Source organism: Atractosteus spatula, chromosome 3 (assembly GCF_055471065.1).
Source record: "Atractosteus spatula isolate fAtrSpa1 chromosome 3, fAtrSpa1.hap1, whole genome shotgun sequence".
Taxonomy (NCBI): Eukaryota; Metazoa; Chordata; class Actinopteri; order Semionotiformes; family Lepisosteidae; genus Atractosteus; species Atractosteus spatula.
Genome location: NC_142708.1, coordinates 66967448 through 66986351, shown reverse-complemented (window position 1 = coordinate 66986351; position 18904 = coordinate 66967448).

Sequence of the window (18904 nt, the reverse complement as noted above, 5' to 3'; positions counted from 1 at the left end):
GACACTACCTCTCCCACTGGTACACACACACACAAACACAGCACATATAACACTAACTCACCACTGGTACACACAACACTACCTCTCCCACTGGTACACACAACACACACGACACTACCTCTCCCACTGGTACACACACACACAAACACAGCACATATAACACTAACTCACCACTGGTACACACAACACACACAACACTACCTCTCCCACTGGTACACACAACACACACAACACTACCTATCCCACTGGTACACACAACACACACAACACTACCTCTCCCACTGGTACATACACAGAATCACAACACATACTGGAACACTACTGGCCCTGAAAAGACAACACACGCTTGTAACTGATCACAGTGACAGACAACAAAGAGAAACAGCTACTGATGAAGTAGAGGCTCAGTGACCACAGCCTGGACACAGACACTGGACACAGACAGACCAGGCTGTATAGAGAGGACAGGTTCATTGACCCTAGCCTGGACATAGACACTGGACACAGGCAGACCAGGCTGCCCAGAGAGGACAGGCTCAGTGACCACAGCCTGGACACAAACTGGACACAGGCAGACCAGGCTGCCCAGAGAGGACAGGCTCAGTGACCACAGCCTGGACACAGACACTGGACACAGGCAGACCTGGCTGTATAGAGAGGACAGGTTCATTGACCCTAGCCTGGACATAGACACTGGACACAGGCAGACCAGGCTGCCCAGAGAGGACAGGCTCAGTGACCACAGCCTGGACACAGACACTGGACACAGGCAGACCTGGCTGTATAGAGAGGACAGGTTCATTGACCCTAGCCTGGACATAGACACTGGACACAGGCAGACCAGGCTGCCCAGAGAGGACAGGCTCAGTGACCACAGCCTGGACACAGACACTGGACACAGACAGACCAGGCTGTATAGAGAGGACAGGCTCAGTGACCACAGCCTGGACACAGACACTGGACACAGACAGACCTGGCTGTATAGAGAGGACAGGTTCATTGACCCTAGCCTGGACATAGACACTGGACACAGACAGACCAGGCTGTCCAGAGAGGACAGGCTCAGTGACCACAGCCTGGACACAGACACTGGACACAGGCAGACCAGGCTGCCCAGAGAGGACAGGCTCAGTGACCACAGCCTGGACACAGACACTGGACACAGGCAGACCAGGCTGCCCAGAGAGGACAGGCTCAGTGACCACAGCCTGGACACAGACACTGGACACAGGCAGACCAGGCTGCCCAGAGAGGACAGGCTCAGTGACCACAGCCTGGACACAGACACTGGACACAGGCAGACCAGGCTGCCCAGAGAGGACAGGCTCAGTGACCACAGCCTGGACACAGACACTGGACACAGGCAGACCTGGCTGTCCAGAGAGGACAGGCTCAGTGACCACAGCCTGGACACAAACTGGACACAGACAGATCTGGCTGTCCAGAGAGGACAGACTAAGTGACCCAAGCCCTGGACACAAACTGGACACAGGCGGACCTGGCTGTCCAGAGAGGACAGGCTCAGTGACCACACTTTCTGCTGCTCTGCAGTAAATACTCTGGGATAAACAAACATTGTTCCCTAAAATAATTAACCTAACCTCAGAATTCCCACTCCTGCCAGAATCACAGCCGTTTCCAGACTCAACAGAGCTGCAGCAGCGTGTGATCTCCTGTCCCAGCCTGAGCAGCAGAGTTGCCTCTCCAATAACAGGAACACGTTTGTCCTGCTGTTGTTTCTGCTTTGGCAGCTCTCTCGCCGCTCAGGCGTGCCAGTGAAGCCGGAGGAATGTGTCCTCGTGAGGCAGAGCCCCCGTTCCCCGTCCCGATGTGAAAAGGGCTCCAGTCTCACACGGCCGCAGCGCCGGCAGCCCCTGCAGGTCCGACCCGCGCGGCTTCCTGCCCCGGCGATCCCGTGGGAGGGAGCGCGAGGTCGGCCGACCGCGTTTCTCCCAGGGAGCGAAGCCAGCGCCCCCCGCGCGGTCCACTTTATCACCGCCTCGCGGGGGGTCACGCAGTTGTCTCCCCCCCCCCCCCCGGCCGTCTGGGCTCCGAGCATGACGCGTCCCCTCTCCCCTCGCGGCCGGGCACGGCCACTGTCCCACACTATCCCACTCCCGTTCACCGGCAGATCTGTCACCCTGCAGCTCACCGCTGGCAGCCCACTGGAGCTCCGCAGGTGTGAGCCTGGTCAGTACCAGGGTGGGAGACCTCCTGGGAAAAACTAAGGTTGCTGCTGGAAGAGGTGTTAGTGGGGTCAGCAGGGGGCGCTCACCCTCCAGTCCATGTGGGTCCTAATGCCCAGTATAGTGACGGGGACACTATACTGTAAACAGGCGCCGTCCTTCGGATGAGACGTAAAACCGAGGTCCTGACTCTCTGTGGTCATTAAAAATCCCGGGGCGTTTCTCGAAAAGAGTAGGGGTGTAACCCTGGCATCCTGGCCAAATTTCCCATTGGCCCTTACCAATCTTGGCCTCCTAATAATCCCCATCACTGTGTTGTTCTCCCCAGTGATAGCTGATGTACTGGCGCAACATCCAGGTGCGGCTGCACATTGTTGATGGTGGAGGGGAGTCCCCATTACCTGTAAAGCGCTATGTAAGTGTAAGGAATTATTATTATTATATAGCCCTTACAGCAGCGGTATGTGGCCATCACTGAAGTGCAGAAGAAGAAAAACAAACCGCTCCCACCTGAAGTTCCACGGGTGAACACCAGGGGGCGACATCACCTCGGTTCTGGCACCAACCTCGAGCTGGGGCGCTGTCGTCCTTGCGGAAAATCCTGGAAACAGGAGTCAAAATCCCCGACTTAGATTTAGGCAGTCGACATGTTGAGTGTTCCGCGGTGTCAGCCATAGTGCGGTTGTGTGTCTGCAGTGTTTGCACAGGGCTCCTCCGCAGCCAGCTGTGACATGAGAAAAGCCTGCGGTCTGGGCCTCATGAGCGTGAGAGTCAGGGCTGGTCTGGTCTGGGATCTCCCAGGGAATCCAGAGGGATTCCAGCGGATCTCTCCACACTGTGAGAACAGGTCTGGTCTGGGATCTCCCAGGGAATCCAGAGGGATTCCAGCGGATCTCTCCGCACTGTGAGAACAGGTCTGGTCTGGGATCTCCAGGGAAGTCAGAGGGATTCCAGCGGATCAGTCCACACTGAGAGTGCTGGTCTGGTCTGGGGATTGTGGTGACCAGTCTGTCTCCTTCATCCTCTCCCTCTGCACTCTCTCACCCACCAGCCCTTTCTCCCTCCCCATGCCCATCCAGCTACCACAGCACACAGGCACTGGCACTGGTGCTGACACACACGTTAACACACTGACACACACACTGTGACACAGACACTGATACTGACACACACGTTAACACACTGACACACACACACTGATACTGACACACACACTGTGACACAGATACTGATACTGACACACACGTTAACACACTGATGCACACATCGTGACACAGACACTGATACTGACACTGACATTAACACACTGATGCACACACCGTGACACAGACACTGATACTGACACACTGATATTAACACACTATGACACAGAAACAGATATTGATACACTGATATTAACACACTGATACACACACTGAGATACAGACATAGATACTGATACACACACTGCGCCTCAGACACTGAAACCGACACCCTGACATTAACACACAGATACACACACTGAAGCACACACCATGACACAGACATTGCTACTGACACTAACACACTGATACATGCTCTGATGCACACACTCTGACATATAGGCACTGGTACTGACACACTGAGACTAACACACACTACCGCACACACTCACAAAGATACACACTGATACTGATACAATGTGACACTAACACATTGAAAACCCTACAATCACACACAGACTCACAAATACACACAGTGCCTCACACACTGTCTGCATACAAATGCCTGAACTCCCACGCACACTGGCACACGGTCTGACAGAAACGCTCTCTCTCTGCTGCTGGACCAGGCATGTGTTGGGAGTTGTGGATGAGTGCTGTGCTGGAATCTCTCAGATCTGTGGAGACGATTAATAATTGCGGGTCTCACTGAGAGAACCTGCACAGCTGGGAGTCATTGGAGCAGACTGAAGGAAGCCCTGCATGCACACACACACCAGGACACACACACACACCAGAACACATCACACACACCACACACACCAGGACACACACACACACACCACACACACCAGGACACACACACACCAGAACACATCACACACACCACACACACCAGGACACACCACACACACCAGGACACACACACCACAAACACCCGAACACATACACCACACACACCACAAACACCCGAACACATGCACCACACACACCACAAACACCAGAACACATGCACCACACACCACACACACACCAGGACACACACTACATACACACACCACACATCAGAACACACACACTAGTAGACTACACACTAAACCATACACTACATCACACTACACACACCAGAACACACACACTAGACCACACAGTTTACAGTACCACACAGTACTCACATACAAGGCCACACATCACACATGTACACACATCACACACCACAGACACACACTAGACACACGCACACCAGATATCACACATGCACACACACTAAACACACATATATATATACATACACCACACTTGCTCACACTTCACACACCATGCACACAGGTGCCTGGTCTTCAAAGCCAGTCCACCTTGACCCCTGATTGGTGTGAGGCAGACCAATGAACTTAAGTATTGGTTTTCTGACACAGGAAAACCCCCTCGATAATTTACATCTTTTTAGCCCAGACTGTTATACACTCCCTGTACAAAGCAGAGGGAATGGCCTAGCCTGTGGGGTGCTCCATGATTCCTGTGGGCTGTAAAGTAGTAGCAGACCAGACCTCTTCCTTGGTGTGCTGCACTGTTTGAGAGCAGCACTATAGAGGGTCATTGATTGGCGGTGTCTCCGGAAGACAATCAAAATCATCAAAGACAACAGCAGACCTGGCTCATGTGCCACGTTCAAGCAGCCTCAGGGGTTTACCGTTGCCAGGTCTCTCCATGTCCTGAGAATGCCTGGGAGGTTGTGGAAACCCCCCTCAGACATGACTCACTGCTGCCTGCATCTGCCGCAGAGCTGCGTCAACGGCTGTGGGCTGAGTGAGTGAGTCCCACGGTGTGCTGATGGGCCAGCATGGGAGAGGAATGGCCGCTTTCTCTTCAGCACTGGGAGCCTGTGGCCCTCCTGCCCTGCTGTGCTGGGACCCAATTCCAGCATCATGTTCAGTGCTGTGCCAGCGGTCTGCTCTAAGTGGGAGACTGGGGGGGTGACATTGCAAGGAAAGAGTGATTCTGGGGATAGCCTAGCCACTTAAAAAAACAAGGGTGAATGCACAAGGGAAGTGGTTGTCTATGGAGATGGGTTGTTGTGCTGTGGAGAAGGAGCTCTGTGCTGTGGGGGAGGAGCTGTGCGGTTTAGGGGTGGGGCTGTGTGTTGTGTGGGAGGAGCTTGTGATATAGGGGTGGGGTTGTGTATTGCGGGGGAGGAGCTGTGTGATATAGGGGTGGGACTTTGTGCTGTGGGGGAGGAGCTGTGTGATAAAGGGGTGAAGCTGTGCGATATAGGGGTGGGGTTGTGTGCTGTTGGGGTGGGGCTGTGTGATATAGGGGTGGGGTACTGTGCCGTGTGGGTGGGGGGGAAGTGTGTTGTGGTGGAGGGTCTGTGGGCTGTAAAACTACTATACAAGCTGTGAAAGTGAGGGTTCAGGCCACAAAACTGGGTGCTGTGAGGTGTGAGGGTGGGGTTTGGGGGTCGAGGGTCAAGGGTCACTGTTTAACACAACGCAGAAAAGTGACTGTGTGTTGGGAACTGTTTTGCACAAATACATTGAAGGTGTGTTTTTGTGCTTTGACTTTTAATTAAGGAGTTATACAATCTCTTTCACTCTCTCACTGGTTTAAAGGAAACACTTAATCCAGAAAAGGAGGTAAAAAAAATAAAGCTCTCTCTCTCTGTGAGTCCACAGCACTGAGAGAGAGCAGCTGTCATAACATTGAGACCAGGACACAGGGAGAGAGCGAGACCAGGACACAGGGAGAGAGAGAGAGAGACCAGGACACAGGGAGAGAGAGAGAGAGACCAGGACACAGGGAGAGAGAAAGAGAGAGACCAGGACACAGGGAGAGAGAGAGACCAGGTAACAGGGAGAGAGAGAGAGAGAGAGAGAGAGACCAGGACACGGGGAGTGAGAGAGAGAGACCAGGACACAGGGAGAGAGCAAGACCAGGACACAGGGAGAGAGAGAGAGAGAGAGAGAGAGAGACCAGGACACAGGGAGAGAGAAAGAGAGAGACCAGGACACAGGGAGAGAGAGAGAGAGAGACCAGGACACAGGGAGAGAGGAAAAGAAGGAGAGAGAAGGGTGTGTCACCCTGGTCACCCAGAAACTGGGTGACACAGTTAGACCTGGCTGTCCAGAGAGGATAGGCTCAGTCACCACAGCCTGGATATTAAAACTGGACACAGGCAGACCTGGCTGTAATGAGAGGACCGTCAGAGACAAAGATGCACTTTCTGCTGCACTGAGAGAAATACTCCACTATTAGACGACCGTTCTTCCTTAAAATCACTATCTAAATCAAAAATCTAAACCCAGAATTCTCACGCCTGCCAGAATCACAACAGCTACCGGCCCTGCTGTGGAAGGAAACTCAACAGAGCCGCTGTTCAGTATGAGATCTCCTATCACAGCCCGAGGAACAGAGAGTCAGCCTCTCCAACAAGAAGAATTTTCCATCGTCCAGTCCATGGGTGCACATCTCTTTCTAATTGTTACTGCTTTGACTCTGAATCAGAATTGAAGGGGCTGTGTCCGTCATCTGGTCATTATTTCATCTGTGACTTTGCTGTGCCACCATCCATCATCCGACCTCACACTTTGGCAGTTTATGGCTTATTCTCCGGGTGTAGTTCATTCTCAACCTGGAGACCATGGGCAGGGATTCTCTTGCCCAACAGGACTCCCAGAATTCCACCCCCTTCCTTCCTCGGATTCGGCACCTATGTGCCAGTTAAGGACCGCCCGTCTCCCGCTGGTGCGTGCAAACACGGGGTGCTGTGCCTCTGTGACTTTCCTAACGAGGAGCCGTGCTCGAACTTCAGGGATAAGAGAGCAAGAAGCTAATTCACCCTGACGGCCCCCCACCTCACTGCCTCCTGGGATATTTTGGGGTCATAAACAACCAACCGCAGAAAATTGCCCCCTTAATTGCTCTCGATTAAGACCCTTCCGCTCAGAGGCCCAGGAGAAGACAGCGGGCGAACTGGAGACAGAAGAGAGAGAGGAGAGAGAAGAGAGAGCAGAGAGAGCAGAGAGAGGAGAGAGAGCAGAGAGAGAGGAGACAAAGAAGAGACAGAAGAGAGAGAGGAGAGAGAGCAGAGAGAAAGGAGACAAAGAAGAGAGAGAGGAAAGAGAGGAGAGAGAGAGGAGAAAGAGGAGAGAGAGCAGAGAGAGAAGCCAGGAGTTTTGTCACCTCAAGACCCTGCTGAGCCCAGAGAAGAGCCCCCTCAGCCAGCTGGTCCTGAAGCTCACTGACCTGAACTACACTGCCTCACACAACACCATGCACAAACACTACCACAACACACACAACACTGCCTCTGACCAGCCTAAGGCAGCACTGCTACACACAACAGATCACAGACCACAGAACACAACACAAACAGCACTTACTCACTTACTGGTACACACACACAACACAAACTCAACCTCACCCACTGGTACACACATACACAAACACTACACTCAGAACGCTAACACCAACCAGCCTCAGGACAGCACTTCTACGACACTGCCTCACACAACACAGCACGCACAATGCAACCACAATACAATACACAATCCTGACTTGTACAACAGTGATTCACAACACAACACAAACTGCAACACTACACTCTGCTCCCAGCACAGGGCTGAGGCACACATACTGCTCCCACAGCACAGGGCTGAGACACTCAGAGGGGACACATCAGACTGTCCCCCACAGCACATTACTGAGAGACACAGAGTGGACACGTCAGACTGTCCCCACAGCACAGAGCTGAGACACACAGAGGGGACACATCAGACTGTCCCCACAGCACATTACTGAGAGAGACAGAGTGGACACGTCAGACTGTCCCCACAGCACATTACTGAGAGACACAGAGTGGACACGTCAGACTGTCCCCACAGCACAGAGCTGAGACATACAGAGGGGACACATCAGACTGTCCCACAGCACATTACTGAGAGAGACAGAGTGGACACGTCAGACTGTCCCCACAGCACATTACTGAGAGAGGGACACACTCAGAAAGACACAGGGAGAGTCTATGCTGTCTGATTGGTGGGGATTTGTCTGTTGTATTAATTGCCCCGTCTGCTAGCAGAATCAGTTGTTTTAATAGGTTAGTCTGCTTCCAGACAGCATGCAGCCAGATGAAGAGGATATCCTACTCCCTGTACTCTGCTAATTAGGCAGGCGTGTCTAGTTGCCCTGGTAAAACAATTGACATATGCGTGTTAGTGTCTATCAGTGTCAGCATGGTGTGTCAGTGTGTGTATTTATCAGTGTTAGCGTGTACATCAGTGTCAGCGTGGTGTGTCAGTGTGTGTTCATGAGTGTCTATCAATGTCAGTGTGTGTATTTATCAGTCTCAGTGTGTGTGTGTTAGTATGCATTTATCAGTATCTGTGCGTGTATGTATTTATCAGTGTCAGTGTGTGTGTTACTCTGTATTTAGCGGTTACAGTATGTGTCAGTATGAGCAGTGTGTGTTAGTGTGTATTTAGCAGTGTGTCAGAGTGTATTTGTCAGTGTCAGTGTGTGTGAGGGACAGAGTGTGCCAGTGGGTGTTTGTACGTAAGGGCGCTCCATTGTGTGTCTGAGGTTTCAGCCAATCTATAAGTGTCAGTGTGTGATACAGGTGTGTCTGGGGTCTGAAAGTGTCAGTGTGCGTGTTATTGTGTGTGTGATACAGGTGTGTCTGGGGTCTGAAAGTGCCAGTGTGCTTGTTATTTTGTGTGTGTGTCCCAGGTGTGTCTGGGGTATCAGATGTTGTCTAAAAATGTCAGTGTGTGTGTTTTTCTTGGTATGTCAAGGGTTTCAGATGTTGTCTGATAGTGTCAGTGTTATTGAGTGTGTTTTCTCCAGGGTGTGTCTGAGGTACTGCATGCTGTTTTAAAGTGTCAGTGTGTGTTATTATGTGTGTGTTTTCCATGGTGTGTATAAGATATTGGATGCTGTCTGAAAGCGCAGTTTGTGTTATTGTGTGTGAATGATATATTGGATGCTGTCTGAAAGCGTCAGTTTGTGTGTTATTGTGTGTGTGTTTTCCAGGGTGTGTATGAGATATTGGATGCTGTCTGAAAGCGTGTTTGTGTGTTAATGTGTGTGTGATTTCCAGGGTGTGTCTGAGGTACTGGATGCTGTCTGAAAGCGTCAGTTTGCGTGTTAATGTGTGTGTGATTTCCAGGGTGTGCCTGAGGTACTGGATGCTGTCTGAAAGCTGAGTCTTTGTGCTCCAAGGCTCAGTATTGTACCAGGAGACAACAGCAGATCTCCCTGCTTCCGCCTGTATTGTTCCTCTTTGTTGAAGAGGAGCCTGATGTGGGATCGTCACCGTGAACGGGTCACGCCTCTGCCACGCCCTAACCACTGGGCAGAGCCTGGCATGGCATGCCACCCTTTCAGATCATGTTACAGCTCCAGAAAGGGCCCTGCACTTAAAAACCCTCATTTACACCCCAAGCCAAAGAAAAAGGCGTATCCTCAGGGCTCGATTGTTAATGTCTGGAAATAAGAACACCAGAAATGTCCCGATTGAGTTCAGCTCCTTTGGTTTCTCCGGCGATGATAGATCCCAGAGGCTTCCCATCCAGATTTTTCTTGAAGGATCCTAGGGAATCGGTTTCAACAACATGCCTGGGCAGCTTGTTCAAGACCCCCACCACCCTTTGTGTAAAGACGGTTCTCCTGTACTGTGCCCGGTAGGTGTGCAGAGAGGTCAGAGAGAGGTCGCTGTCCTGGAGCTAGCAGTGAACGGCTGTGTCGGTGGGGGAGGGCATCCGAGGGGCGTGTCTAAGAGATCTGAATCCTGAAACAGGCAGGAGCACAATTAAACAAGCAATTCCAGGTGTGGGTCACGGCACCCCAGAGCCCATTCTGGAAACAGGGTGTTGAGAGGGTCTCTGTGAACTTTGTACACACTTTTCTGGCAGAAGATGCAATATTTTATAAGGTGGACATTCAGAACTGGTTTGAACTGGACTGGGGGAATGCTGGACACTTGGGCTGCTGTGTAATTCTATCCTGTTACATAGGAATGTGTGCTACGAAGTTAAGTAACTAATTGTATTCAAAGAAGTAGGAAGATGTGTGTGATTTTGGAACACTGCCAATCTTGTAAGCACAGGAAAGCATGATAGAAAACTATTTAAGGACTGGTCTAGTTTAAATCTTTGAGTATTTCACGCCCATGTGCATGAAATAAAAACTTCTTTTAACTGCTGAGACGGACTCCTGACTGTCTTTTAAAGGGAAGGGGAAAAAATTCTCCAACAACAGAGTGCAAAGCAGGGTTCCATCCTGGACGGGACACCAGGCCATCACAGAGTGAAAACACACACACACGGACAACTGAGAGATATCACCTGTGTCTTGGGGAGGTTGGAGGAAACCCATGCTGACACAGGGAGAACACACAAACTCCACACGGAAGGGTCTCTGCTGCACTAACTGCCACCTCACCGTGCTGCCCAATCAGCAGCTCCAAATTGAAAAACAAAGGCCGATGAAGATACGCAGCAGTCTAATTCAGGGGATCACATGGGATGAACTCTGAACCCCCGATGGACAGCAGCTCTCGTTCCGCTGGGACGTCCACTCCGTGCACTCTGTCCACTCCACTGGGGTGTCCACTCCGAACACACTGTCCGCTCCCCTGGGGTGTCCACGCTGTGCACTCCGCTGGGTTGTCCACTCTGTCCACTCCGTGCACTCCGCTAAGGTGTCCACTCCGAACACTCTGCCATGTGAATACAGGTCCCAGGGGAGTCTGGGCTGGCAGGACTCCGCACCCTCAGGCTGAAAACAAATCTGAATTATTAATCCTCCCCCCCAGCAAACACGAACAGGAGCAGATTGCACTGAGCTGCTCCAGGCATGGGAGGCCTGCCTGGGGGCTCTAGAGACTCAGAGAAGTCTGGGATAAAGAGGGATAAAACCTGTCCGATAATTAAAAATTATTGTGAAAAAGAGGGGACTAATAGTCCCTCTGCCTGTGTATGCCCAATATGAACAGAAGCATTCTCCTTTCTCTTTCTATGTTGTTCTCTATTACTGCTCATTTCCCTGTCTGTCCCTCTATATCCACCTCTCTCCCTCTCTCTGTCCCACTGTCTCTTCCTGTGTCTCTCCAGCCTTGCTGTCTCAGTCCGATTCTGCTCTGTCTCACTCTCATCCTGCTCTGTCAGTCTGTCTCACGGTTACTACTGTCTCACTGTGATTGTGCAAGGCTAGCCAGCTGTTTCACACTGACTGGGCTCATCAGCAGGGTGTAGCTGTAGTACTGACACTCGCTGAAACGGCTCTGGTCACTACCAGCCTTACACTCTCTTTTTACCAGCTGTTCCATTCGTCCATCTGTCTGGCTGGTGTGAAATGTACAAACTGTAAAAAACAGCAAATCAACGATCTAATCCAAATATCAGACCATCGATGGATCTCCTGCCAATCAATCGGTTTTCACTTTGCAGCACATACACAAGCACACACAGCCGCCGTGCTGAATCAGACGGGCCTTTGTTACGATAAATCAGTGACCCAACACCAGGCACGATGCAATCTGACACAGGTACTCATGCAGAAGGTATGTTCTACCACTGTAGGAGTGCAGGACCTCGCAGAGCATTTTCTGAGCAATCTGTTTCCTATCAAAATCCTTCTTTCTGCACTTTCCCCTCCTCTGGTACTGAAATCAGACCTGACTACAGCCCTCCCTGGAGAGACACAGCGAGAGCTGCTGCACAGTATCTCCAGCCTCCAACCTGTCAGGTACCCCCACCACCGTCACCCCATTCCTCACTAAATACCTCCCAGATGTTACCCAAGCAGCTCGGGGGTCAAAGAAAAAGGAGAGAGACACCCCAGACTCTCCTGGAGAGCGAGCCAGGAGGGGGCCAGAGCAGGACAGGGAGACACATAGACGTAACGGCGACACAGGACGAGTTTTGAAAGCGCGGTCCAACCCTGTGCCCTATATTTGCCCTAAATGGGCCCAGAACCTCACAGTCGCCTGTAAAACATTCTTCACGTGCAGAGAAACATCTGAAAATGAGCACAGCACTGGATTCAGCCGATGCCCACTGCTGATCAGTGTACAGAGGAGAGCGATACGGTATTGGCGTCACCTGAAAAGCAGTGGCCAGAACTCCAGCCACCACAGGGCCCTGCTGGGCCAAGAGCTCCTGCAGCCAGCTGAGTCAACCTAAAACACTGCCTCGTGTGAAAACAACACACTCCAGCACAAGCCAAACAACACTACCCCCACCGCAGTACACATCCTCAACAGCTCTGCAGTGCCATAACACACATCTGTACTACCCACTTCTTACATGGTCTACCATCTTTTTGGCTCACTACTACATGTTTACTTATTTTTCCACAACATATTTATTGTTCCTGTTGTTATTTATTATGTCTGCACTGTGTGGTGTTGTCTGTTGTACTGTGTGTGTGTCCCGAGACTGTGTATCAGCACGATTAAGAATTCCAATGTATGTGTATATATGGCAATAAACTACTCTTCTACCTTACAGACTGGAACACACTCACAAACACAACACAAACGTGATGTTATAGGACCCTAAACAGGCAATATGCACTAGCTGAATATCTGAGCACAGTGAGAGACAAGGTGAAACAGACTGTGATGAAGTACAGGCTGAGTGACCAGAGAGGACAGGCTCAGTGACCACAGCCTGGACACAAACTGGACCTGGCTGTCCAGAGAGGACAGGCTCAGTGACCACAGCCTGGACACAAACTGGACACAGGCAGACCTGGCTGTCCAGAGAGGACAGGCTGTGCTCCCACTGCCAGCAGGGAGAAGCAGAGCCAGAGATGCACTTTCTGCTGAGCTGTGAGGAGGAAACTCAGCACAGAGCTGCAGCCCAGTGTGTGATCTCCTGTCCCCTGTCCTGAGGAGCACACTCAGCCTTTCTCACAATAAGACTTCTATTGTCATGAATGTCTATGAACGTTTTGTTAACTGTTACTGCATTGACAACACTGTCATTCACTGGTAGTGCTAATAAAACTCTTAGACTTTGAATATGAGAGGAGAGAAGGAGCAGTAATGGAGAGAGATGAGAGAGTAGGGATAGAGAAAGAGCGATCAGGCACAGAGGGAGAGCTATGGAGCTCCACTCCCAGTGGCAGAGAGCATTCCAGGAAGTCCACAGCAGGAAGCCAGAATTCTGCTCAGCACGCCAGCACACTGACAGGAAATGAAGGCCTGAGCCCTTCCCTGCTGGGGTCAAGGGTGAGGACTGCCTGCCTTTCATCCCGGACTACTGTGCTGCTCTGAGCGAGAGGGAGAGGAAGCGAGTGATGGAGAGTGATATTTCCATCACCCTCCAGCTCACTGACTCTGGACAGGAGAGCCCTGACCCTGCTTTCCTGACCGTCAGGGAGTCTCACTAAGCATGACACGGCCTCACCCCTCTCCCCCAGCACCCTCTCTCAGCTCCTCACCCTCCCTCCCAGTGGCGCAGAGCACATACCGCACACACACACTGTCACAGCACAGACACAGACACACACAGAGCACACACACTGACGCAGCACAGACACAGACACACACAGAGCACATACAGCACACACACTGTCACAGCACAGACACAGACACACACAGAGCACACACACTGATGCAGCACAGACACAGACACAGACACAACACGCAACACAATTACACATAGAGCACACAGCACAAACAGACACAGAGCACACAAACACAGAAACACATGAACACACAGAAACACACTAAACACCACACACACAACACTGACACCAGCCAGCCTCAGCACAGCACTGCTACAACACTGCCTCACACAACCCCCCCCCACACACACAACACTGATGCCAGCCAGCCTCAGAACAGCACAGCTACAACACTGCCTCACACAACCACCCACACACAACACTGACGCCAGCCAGCCTCAGGATAGCACAGCTACACACCACAGATCACAGAACACTACACACACAACACTACCTCAGCACTGGTACACACACACTCAACGAAAGGCGGAGGGATTAGACAAGGCCTCCAATTTGTGATGGAGAGAAAGAGGCAGAGGGAGGAGCGTCCGGGCCGATCGGAGAGCACGACTGCAGCTTGTTTGAAGTGGTCTAGCCTCCACCAAACCCTCATTTCCCAGACACATCCGGGACTCAATCCCGGGAAATCCCGCACTGCTTGTGCAATTAAAAAGGATTTAAATAAAGCAAAACCAAAAACAGACTAGTGACGAGAAGGGAGCTCTGTCTGGGAATCCACCTTCTGCCTGCCGGCAGGGAGAACCAGAGCATGGAATCGCAGCTCCGCCCGTCTCGGATCGTGCTTGACTCGTGATGTCTGGGCCATCTCTGCCTGCAGAATTCTCTGTCCCGAGAATTATTCCCTCTCACACAGAGAGCAGCTGGTGCAGGGTCTGTCACTTTTCAACTGAAAGGCACACACCCTCCCAGACTCTCCTGCTCTGTTCCTCTCACTCGGCCATCCCTGTTCACTGCACTGCCAGGACCAGCCACACCGATGAGTCATAGGACGGGGAGAGACGGCGAGATCCTGAATGCTCGCCGATTAGGACAGCCGGGAGGACTGAACGCCAAAACACAAGGACACAGATAGAAACAAAGGGGCAGTGCATTCGGGACTGGGAACAGGAGGTGCTGCTTTACACAAAGAGTGGTGGGGGTGTGGAACGAGCTGCCCAGTGCCAGTTTCCTGGGATCCTTCAGGAAGCAGCTGGATGACGAGATTCTGTGATCAATTAGCAACCGAGAGGAGGCAGATGGGCCCCCTCTGCTCTGTGACCTCCCAGTTGTTCTGAACAAACAGCGGCGGGGCGATGGTTGGCTGTCCTGCTCCCTCAGCGCCAGTGTCCTGAGCTCAGCCCTGTGACCTCGGGAGTCTGTCTGTCTGCGGGGATCTGCATGATCCCTCCTCCCATTTCCTCCAGGTGCTTCTTCTGCTTTCCTCCCGCCTCCCACAGACTCGCAGATGAGCTCGGATTGGCACGTCGGACTGGGCTTTTCCCAGGCAAGGAACTGGGGCCATCTAGCATATTTGTGTTCCACACGGTCTGAACAGCTGTCTTCTTAGCCAGTGAGACCAGCTGTATATCAGACGGATGGGGCACTCCAAGCTTGAGACAGGATCGAGGAAAGAGGCACTAACTGGGCTGGTTCTGGAGAACAGAACCAGACAAGAACATAGCAGATGGCAGCTGCGTGACTCAATGGCGTTTTGCAATGGGTGCCGTTTCCCGAAATGCCATGATGCAGGTTTTCAGCATAGAAACAAATTGCATCAAGGCAAAGCAACGTAAGAACAGAAGACAGGACACTAACGAGGGGAGGAAGTCTGGCCCATCGATCCTGTTTGGTAGTCAGGAGCTAATTAATCCCAGGGTCTCATCCAGGTGTTCCTTGAAAGAAACCTGGTCATCACCTCCAACACCATGGCTGGGTAGCTTGTGCCCCACTCCCACCACCCTTGGTGTAAAAAAGTGCCTTCTGTTCCCTGTCCTCCATGTAACTGGTTTGTGTTGCACTGTTGATCCTGAAGAAAGCCACCGGGCTGACTCCCCTCCTCCCTCCATCCAGCGCAGCGACTGGAAAAAAGACCCGTTCCCCTGGCTGGTGGGCCTCAGCACAGCTATAAAAAAAACTCCTGAGGCAGGAGAATGGGAGACTCCGGAGCGAGGCAGACATCTGTATACAATCCCAACAACATCTGGAACAGGACACAGCCCATGGCGCCCCGCCAGCTCTGCTCGCTGTTGCCGGGAGACAGGGGGAGTGCTCCCACATCTGAGCTTCGCTTAGCTGCTCCTGCAGCACGATCTCCAGCCGTCAGGAAAACTGAGATCACACCCACAGCCTTCCCGAAATTCACCCAAGACCCGTCACAATCATCGCTTCTCAGATGAAAGAGACGCCTGTTTTCTTCTAGAGAGAGGGAGAGCGAAGGGGAGAGGAGGAGAGAAAAGAGGAGAGGGAGAGAGAGACAGGAGGAGAGGGAGAGGGAGAGAGAGACAGGAGGAGAGGGGGAGTGGGAGAGAGACAGGAAGAGAGGAGGAGGGATAGGGACAGGAGAAGAGGGATTGAGATAGGAGGAAAGGAGGAGAGAGACAGAAGGAGAGAGAGAGAGGAGGAGAGGGAGTGAGATAGGAGGAGTGGGGGAGAGACAGGAGGAAAAGGAGAGTGTGAGAGGGAGTGCAGAAGGGGGTGAGAGAGAATGGGAGGTGGGGGCTGCACTTCACTGGTGGGCTATATATAAACACAGGAACTGTGCTGTACCAACAGCAGCCAAAGGTGTAACTGTGGTGGCAATAGCAGAATCTGACTATAGTAGCAGGACCAGCACGGTATAGGAGACATACTACTCCACAACTAGAGCAGTGTAACAGCAGTAGTAACTGACTCTCAGACAGCAGTAGTATAGCAGTAGTAACTGACTCTCAGACAGCAGTAGTATAGCAGTAGTAAATGACTCTCCAACAGCAGTAGTATAGCAGTAGTAACTGACTCTCAGACAGCAGTAGTATAGCAGTAGTAACTGATTCTCAGACAGCAGTAGTATTAACTAAGAGGGGAAATCTTGAGGCAGAAGCGCTTCAGAAACCCGTGAGCTGCACACTTGACCCCCATCGCCCTTGAGCTGCCCCTCCTGGACCCTGAGCCCTTACCCCCTGCCATGTGTGGAATAGCTGGAACAGTTCTGCACCCAGGCCTGTGTAAGGGAGGTGTCAACAGAGATCTCTGACCTGTTATTAGTTCCCACTGGAGTGGGGCCGCAGCCCACATCCAGAGGCATCTCCACAGCTGTGCTGCACATGCTCTGGTGGGGTGTCCTGTCAGGCCCACTCGATCCCCTCTCAGGCAGTGTGTGTGGGTGAGAAAGTGTGATCTGTGTCAGTGTGTATTCATTTATCAGTCTGTGTATTTATATATCAGTGTGCGAGTGTGTGTTTGTGTATCCGTGTCAGTGGGTTTACACTCTCAGTATAAGAATGTGTGTCTGTGGTAGTGTGTTCATGTATCAGTGAATGTGTTTTGTAACTCTGTATTCATTTATCAGTGTGAATATTTATATATCAGTGTGTTCATGTATCTGTGTCAGTGTGTTTGTGTATTTGAGTCAGTGTTGATGTGGTGCTCTTCTGTTTCTCTTGCAACAGCACCCTTTGTGCTTAGCTGGGGGACACCTGTGTCTCTCCTCCAGTCAGTGCTCACTCTGCTGTGATCTCTCAGTGCTGTCAGTGAGAGCTGTGTCTCCTCCAGTCAGTGCTCACTCTGCTGTGGTCTCTCAGTGCTGTCAGTGAGAGCTGTGTCTCTCCTCCAGTCAGTGCTCACTCTGCTGTGGTCTCTCAGTGCTGTCAGTGAGAGCTGCGTCTCTCCTCCAGTCAGTGCTCACTCTGCTGTGATCTCTCAGTGCTGTCAGTGAGAGCTGTGTCTCTCCTCCAGTCAGTGCTCACTCTGCTGTGGTCTCTCAGTGCTGTCAGTGAGAGCTGCATCTCTCCTCCAGTCAGTGCTCACTCTGCTGTGGTCTCTCAGTGCTGTCAGTGAGAGCTGTGTCTCCTCCAGTCAGTGCTCACTCTGCTGTGATCTCTCAGTGCTGTCAGTGAGAGCTGTGTCTCCTCCAGTCAGTGCTCACTCTGCTGTGATCTCTCAGTGCTGTCAGTGAGAGCTGTGTCTCCTCCAGTCAGTGCTCACTCTGCTGTGATCTCTCAGTGCTGTCAGTGAGAGCTGTGTCTCTCCTCCAGTCAGTGCTCACTCTGCTGTGATCTCTCAGTGCTGTCAGTGAGAGCTGCATCTCTCCTCCAGTCAGTGCTCACTCTGCTGTGGGGGCTCAGGGATGATGGCTTTTATTGGTGGGTGATTTCTCATGATTTCTATGAGGGATCTTCATGGGGAGCCGGAGTGTCTATTCCGAAGATTCCCGAGCTCCTAATCCCAAATTACTAATGAAATTTGCATTACCGGGGGCAGCATACAACATCCGGTACTGGTGAGGAGTGACACATCACACAGTTTTCAGGGCAGACCAATCCTGCCACAATGATCTGTGTTCTGGAAGGAAAAGGAGCTGGTGCTGTCTGCACCCTGCTTTAACGAGCTGGGGCCCTGGGTCAGGCACACAGCACCTGGACAGCATTACTCAGCTGCGCTCAGTAGAAACACACCAGGACAGTGGGGGGCATAGTGATGGAGCTCCCAGCCTGCAAATCTAACACAGATGTGCTGGCAGTGAGCAGCCGAGCAGGAAGCACGGAAAGCTGGGAAACACTGGAAAAGATAAGAGGAAGAATGAAGGAAAAGAAGGAGAAGGAAGCAGAAAACATTTGCAAGGGGCAAAACCCATTTTGACTACGCTTCACACTATCACTGTGTCAGTATATCACACAGTCACTGTTTCAGTGCCTCACACTATCGCACACTATCACTGTCAGTGCATCACATCGTCGCACACTATCACTGTCAGTGCCTCATACTATCACTGTGTCAGTGTATCACACTGTCGCACACTATCATTTCAGTGTATCACAATATCACTATTTC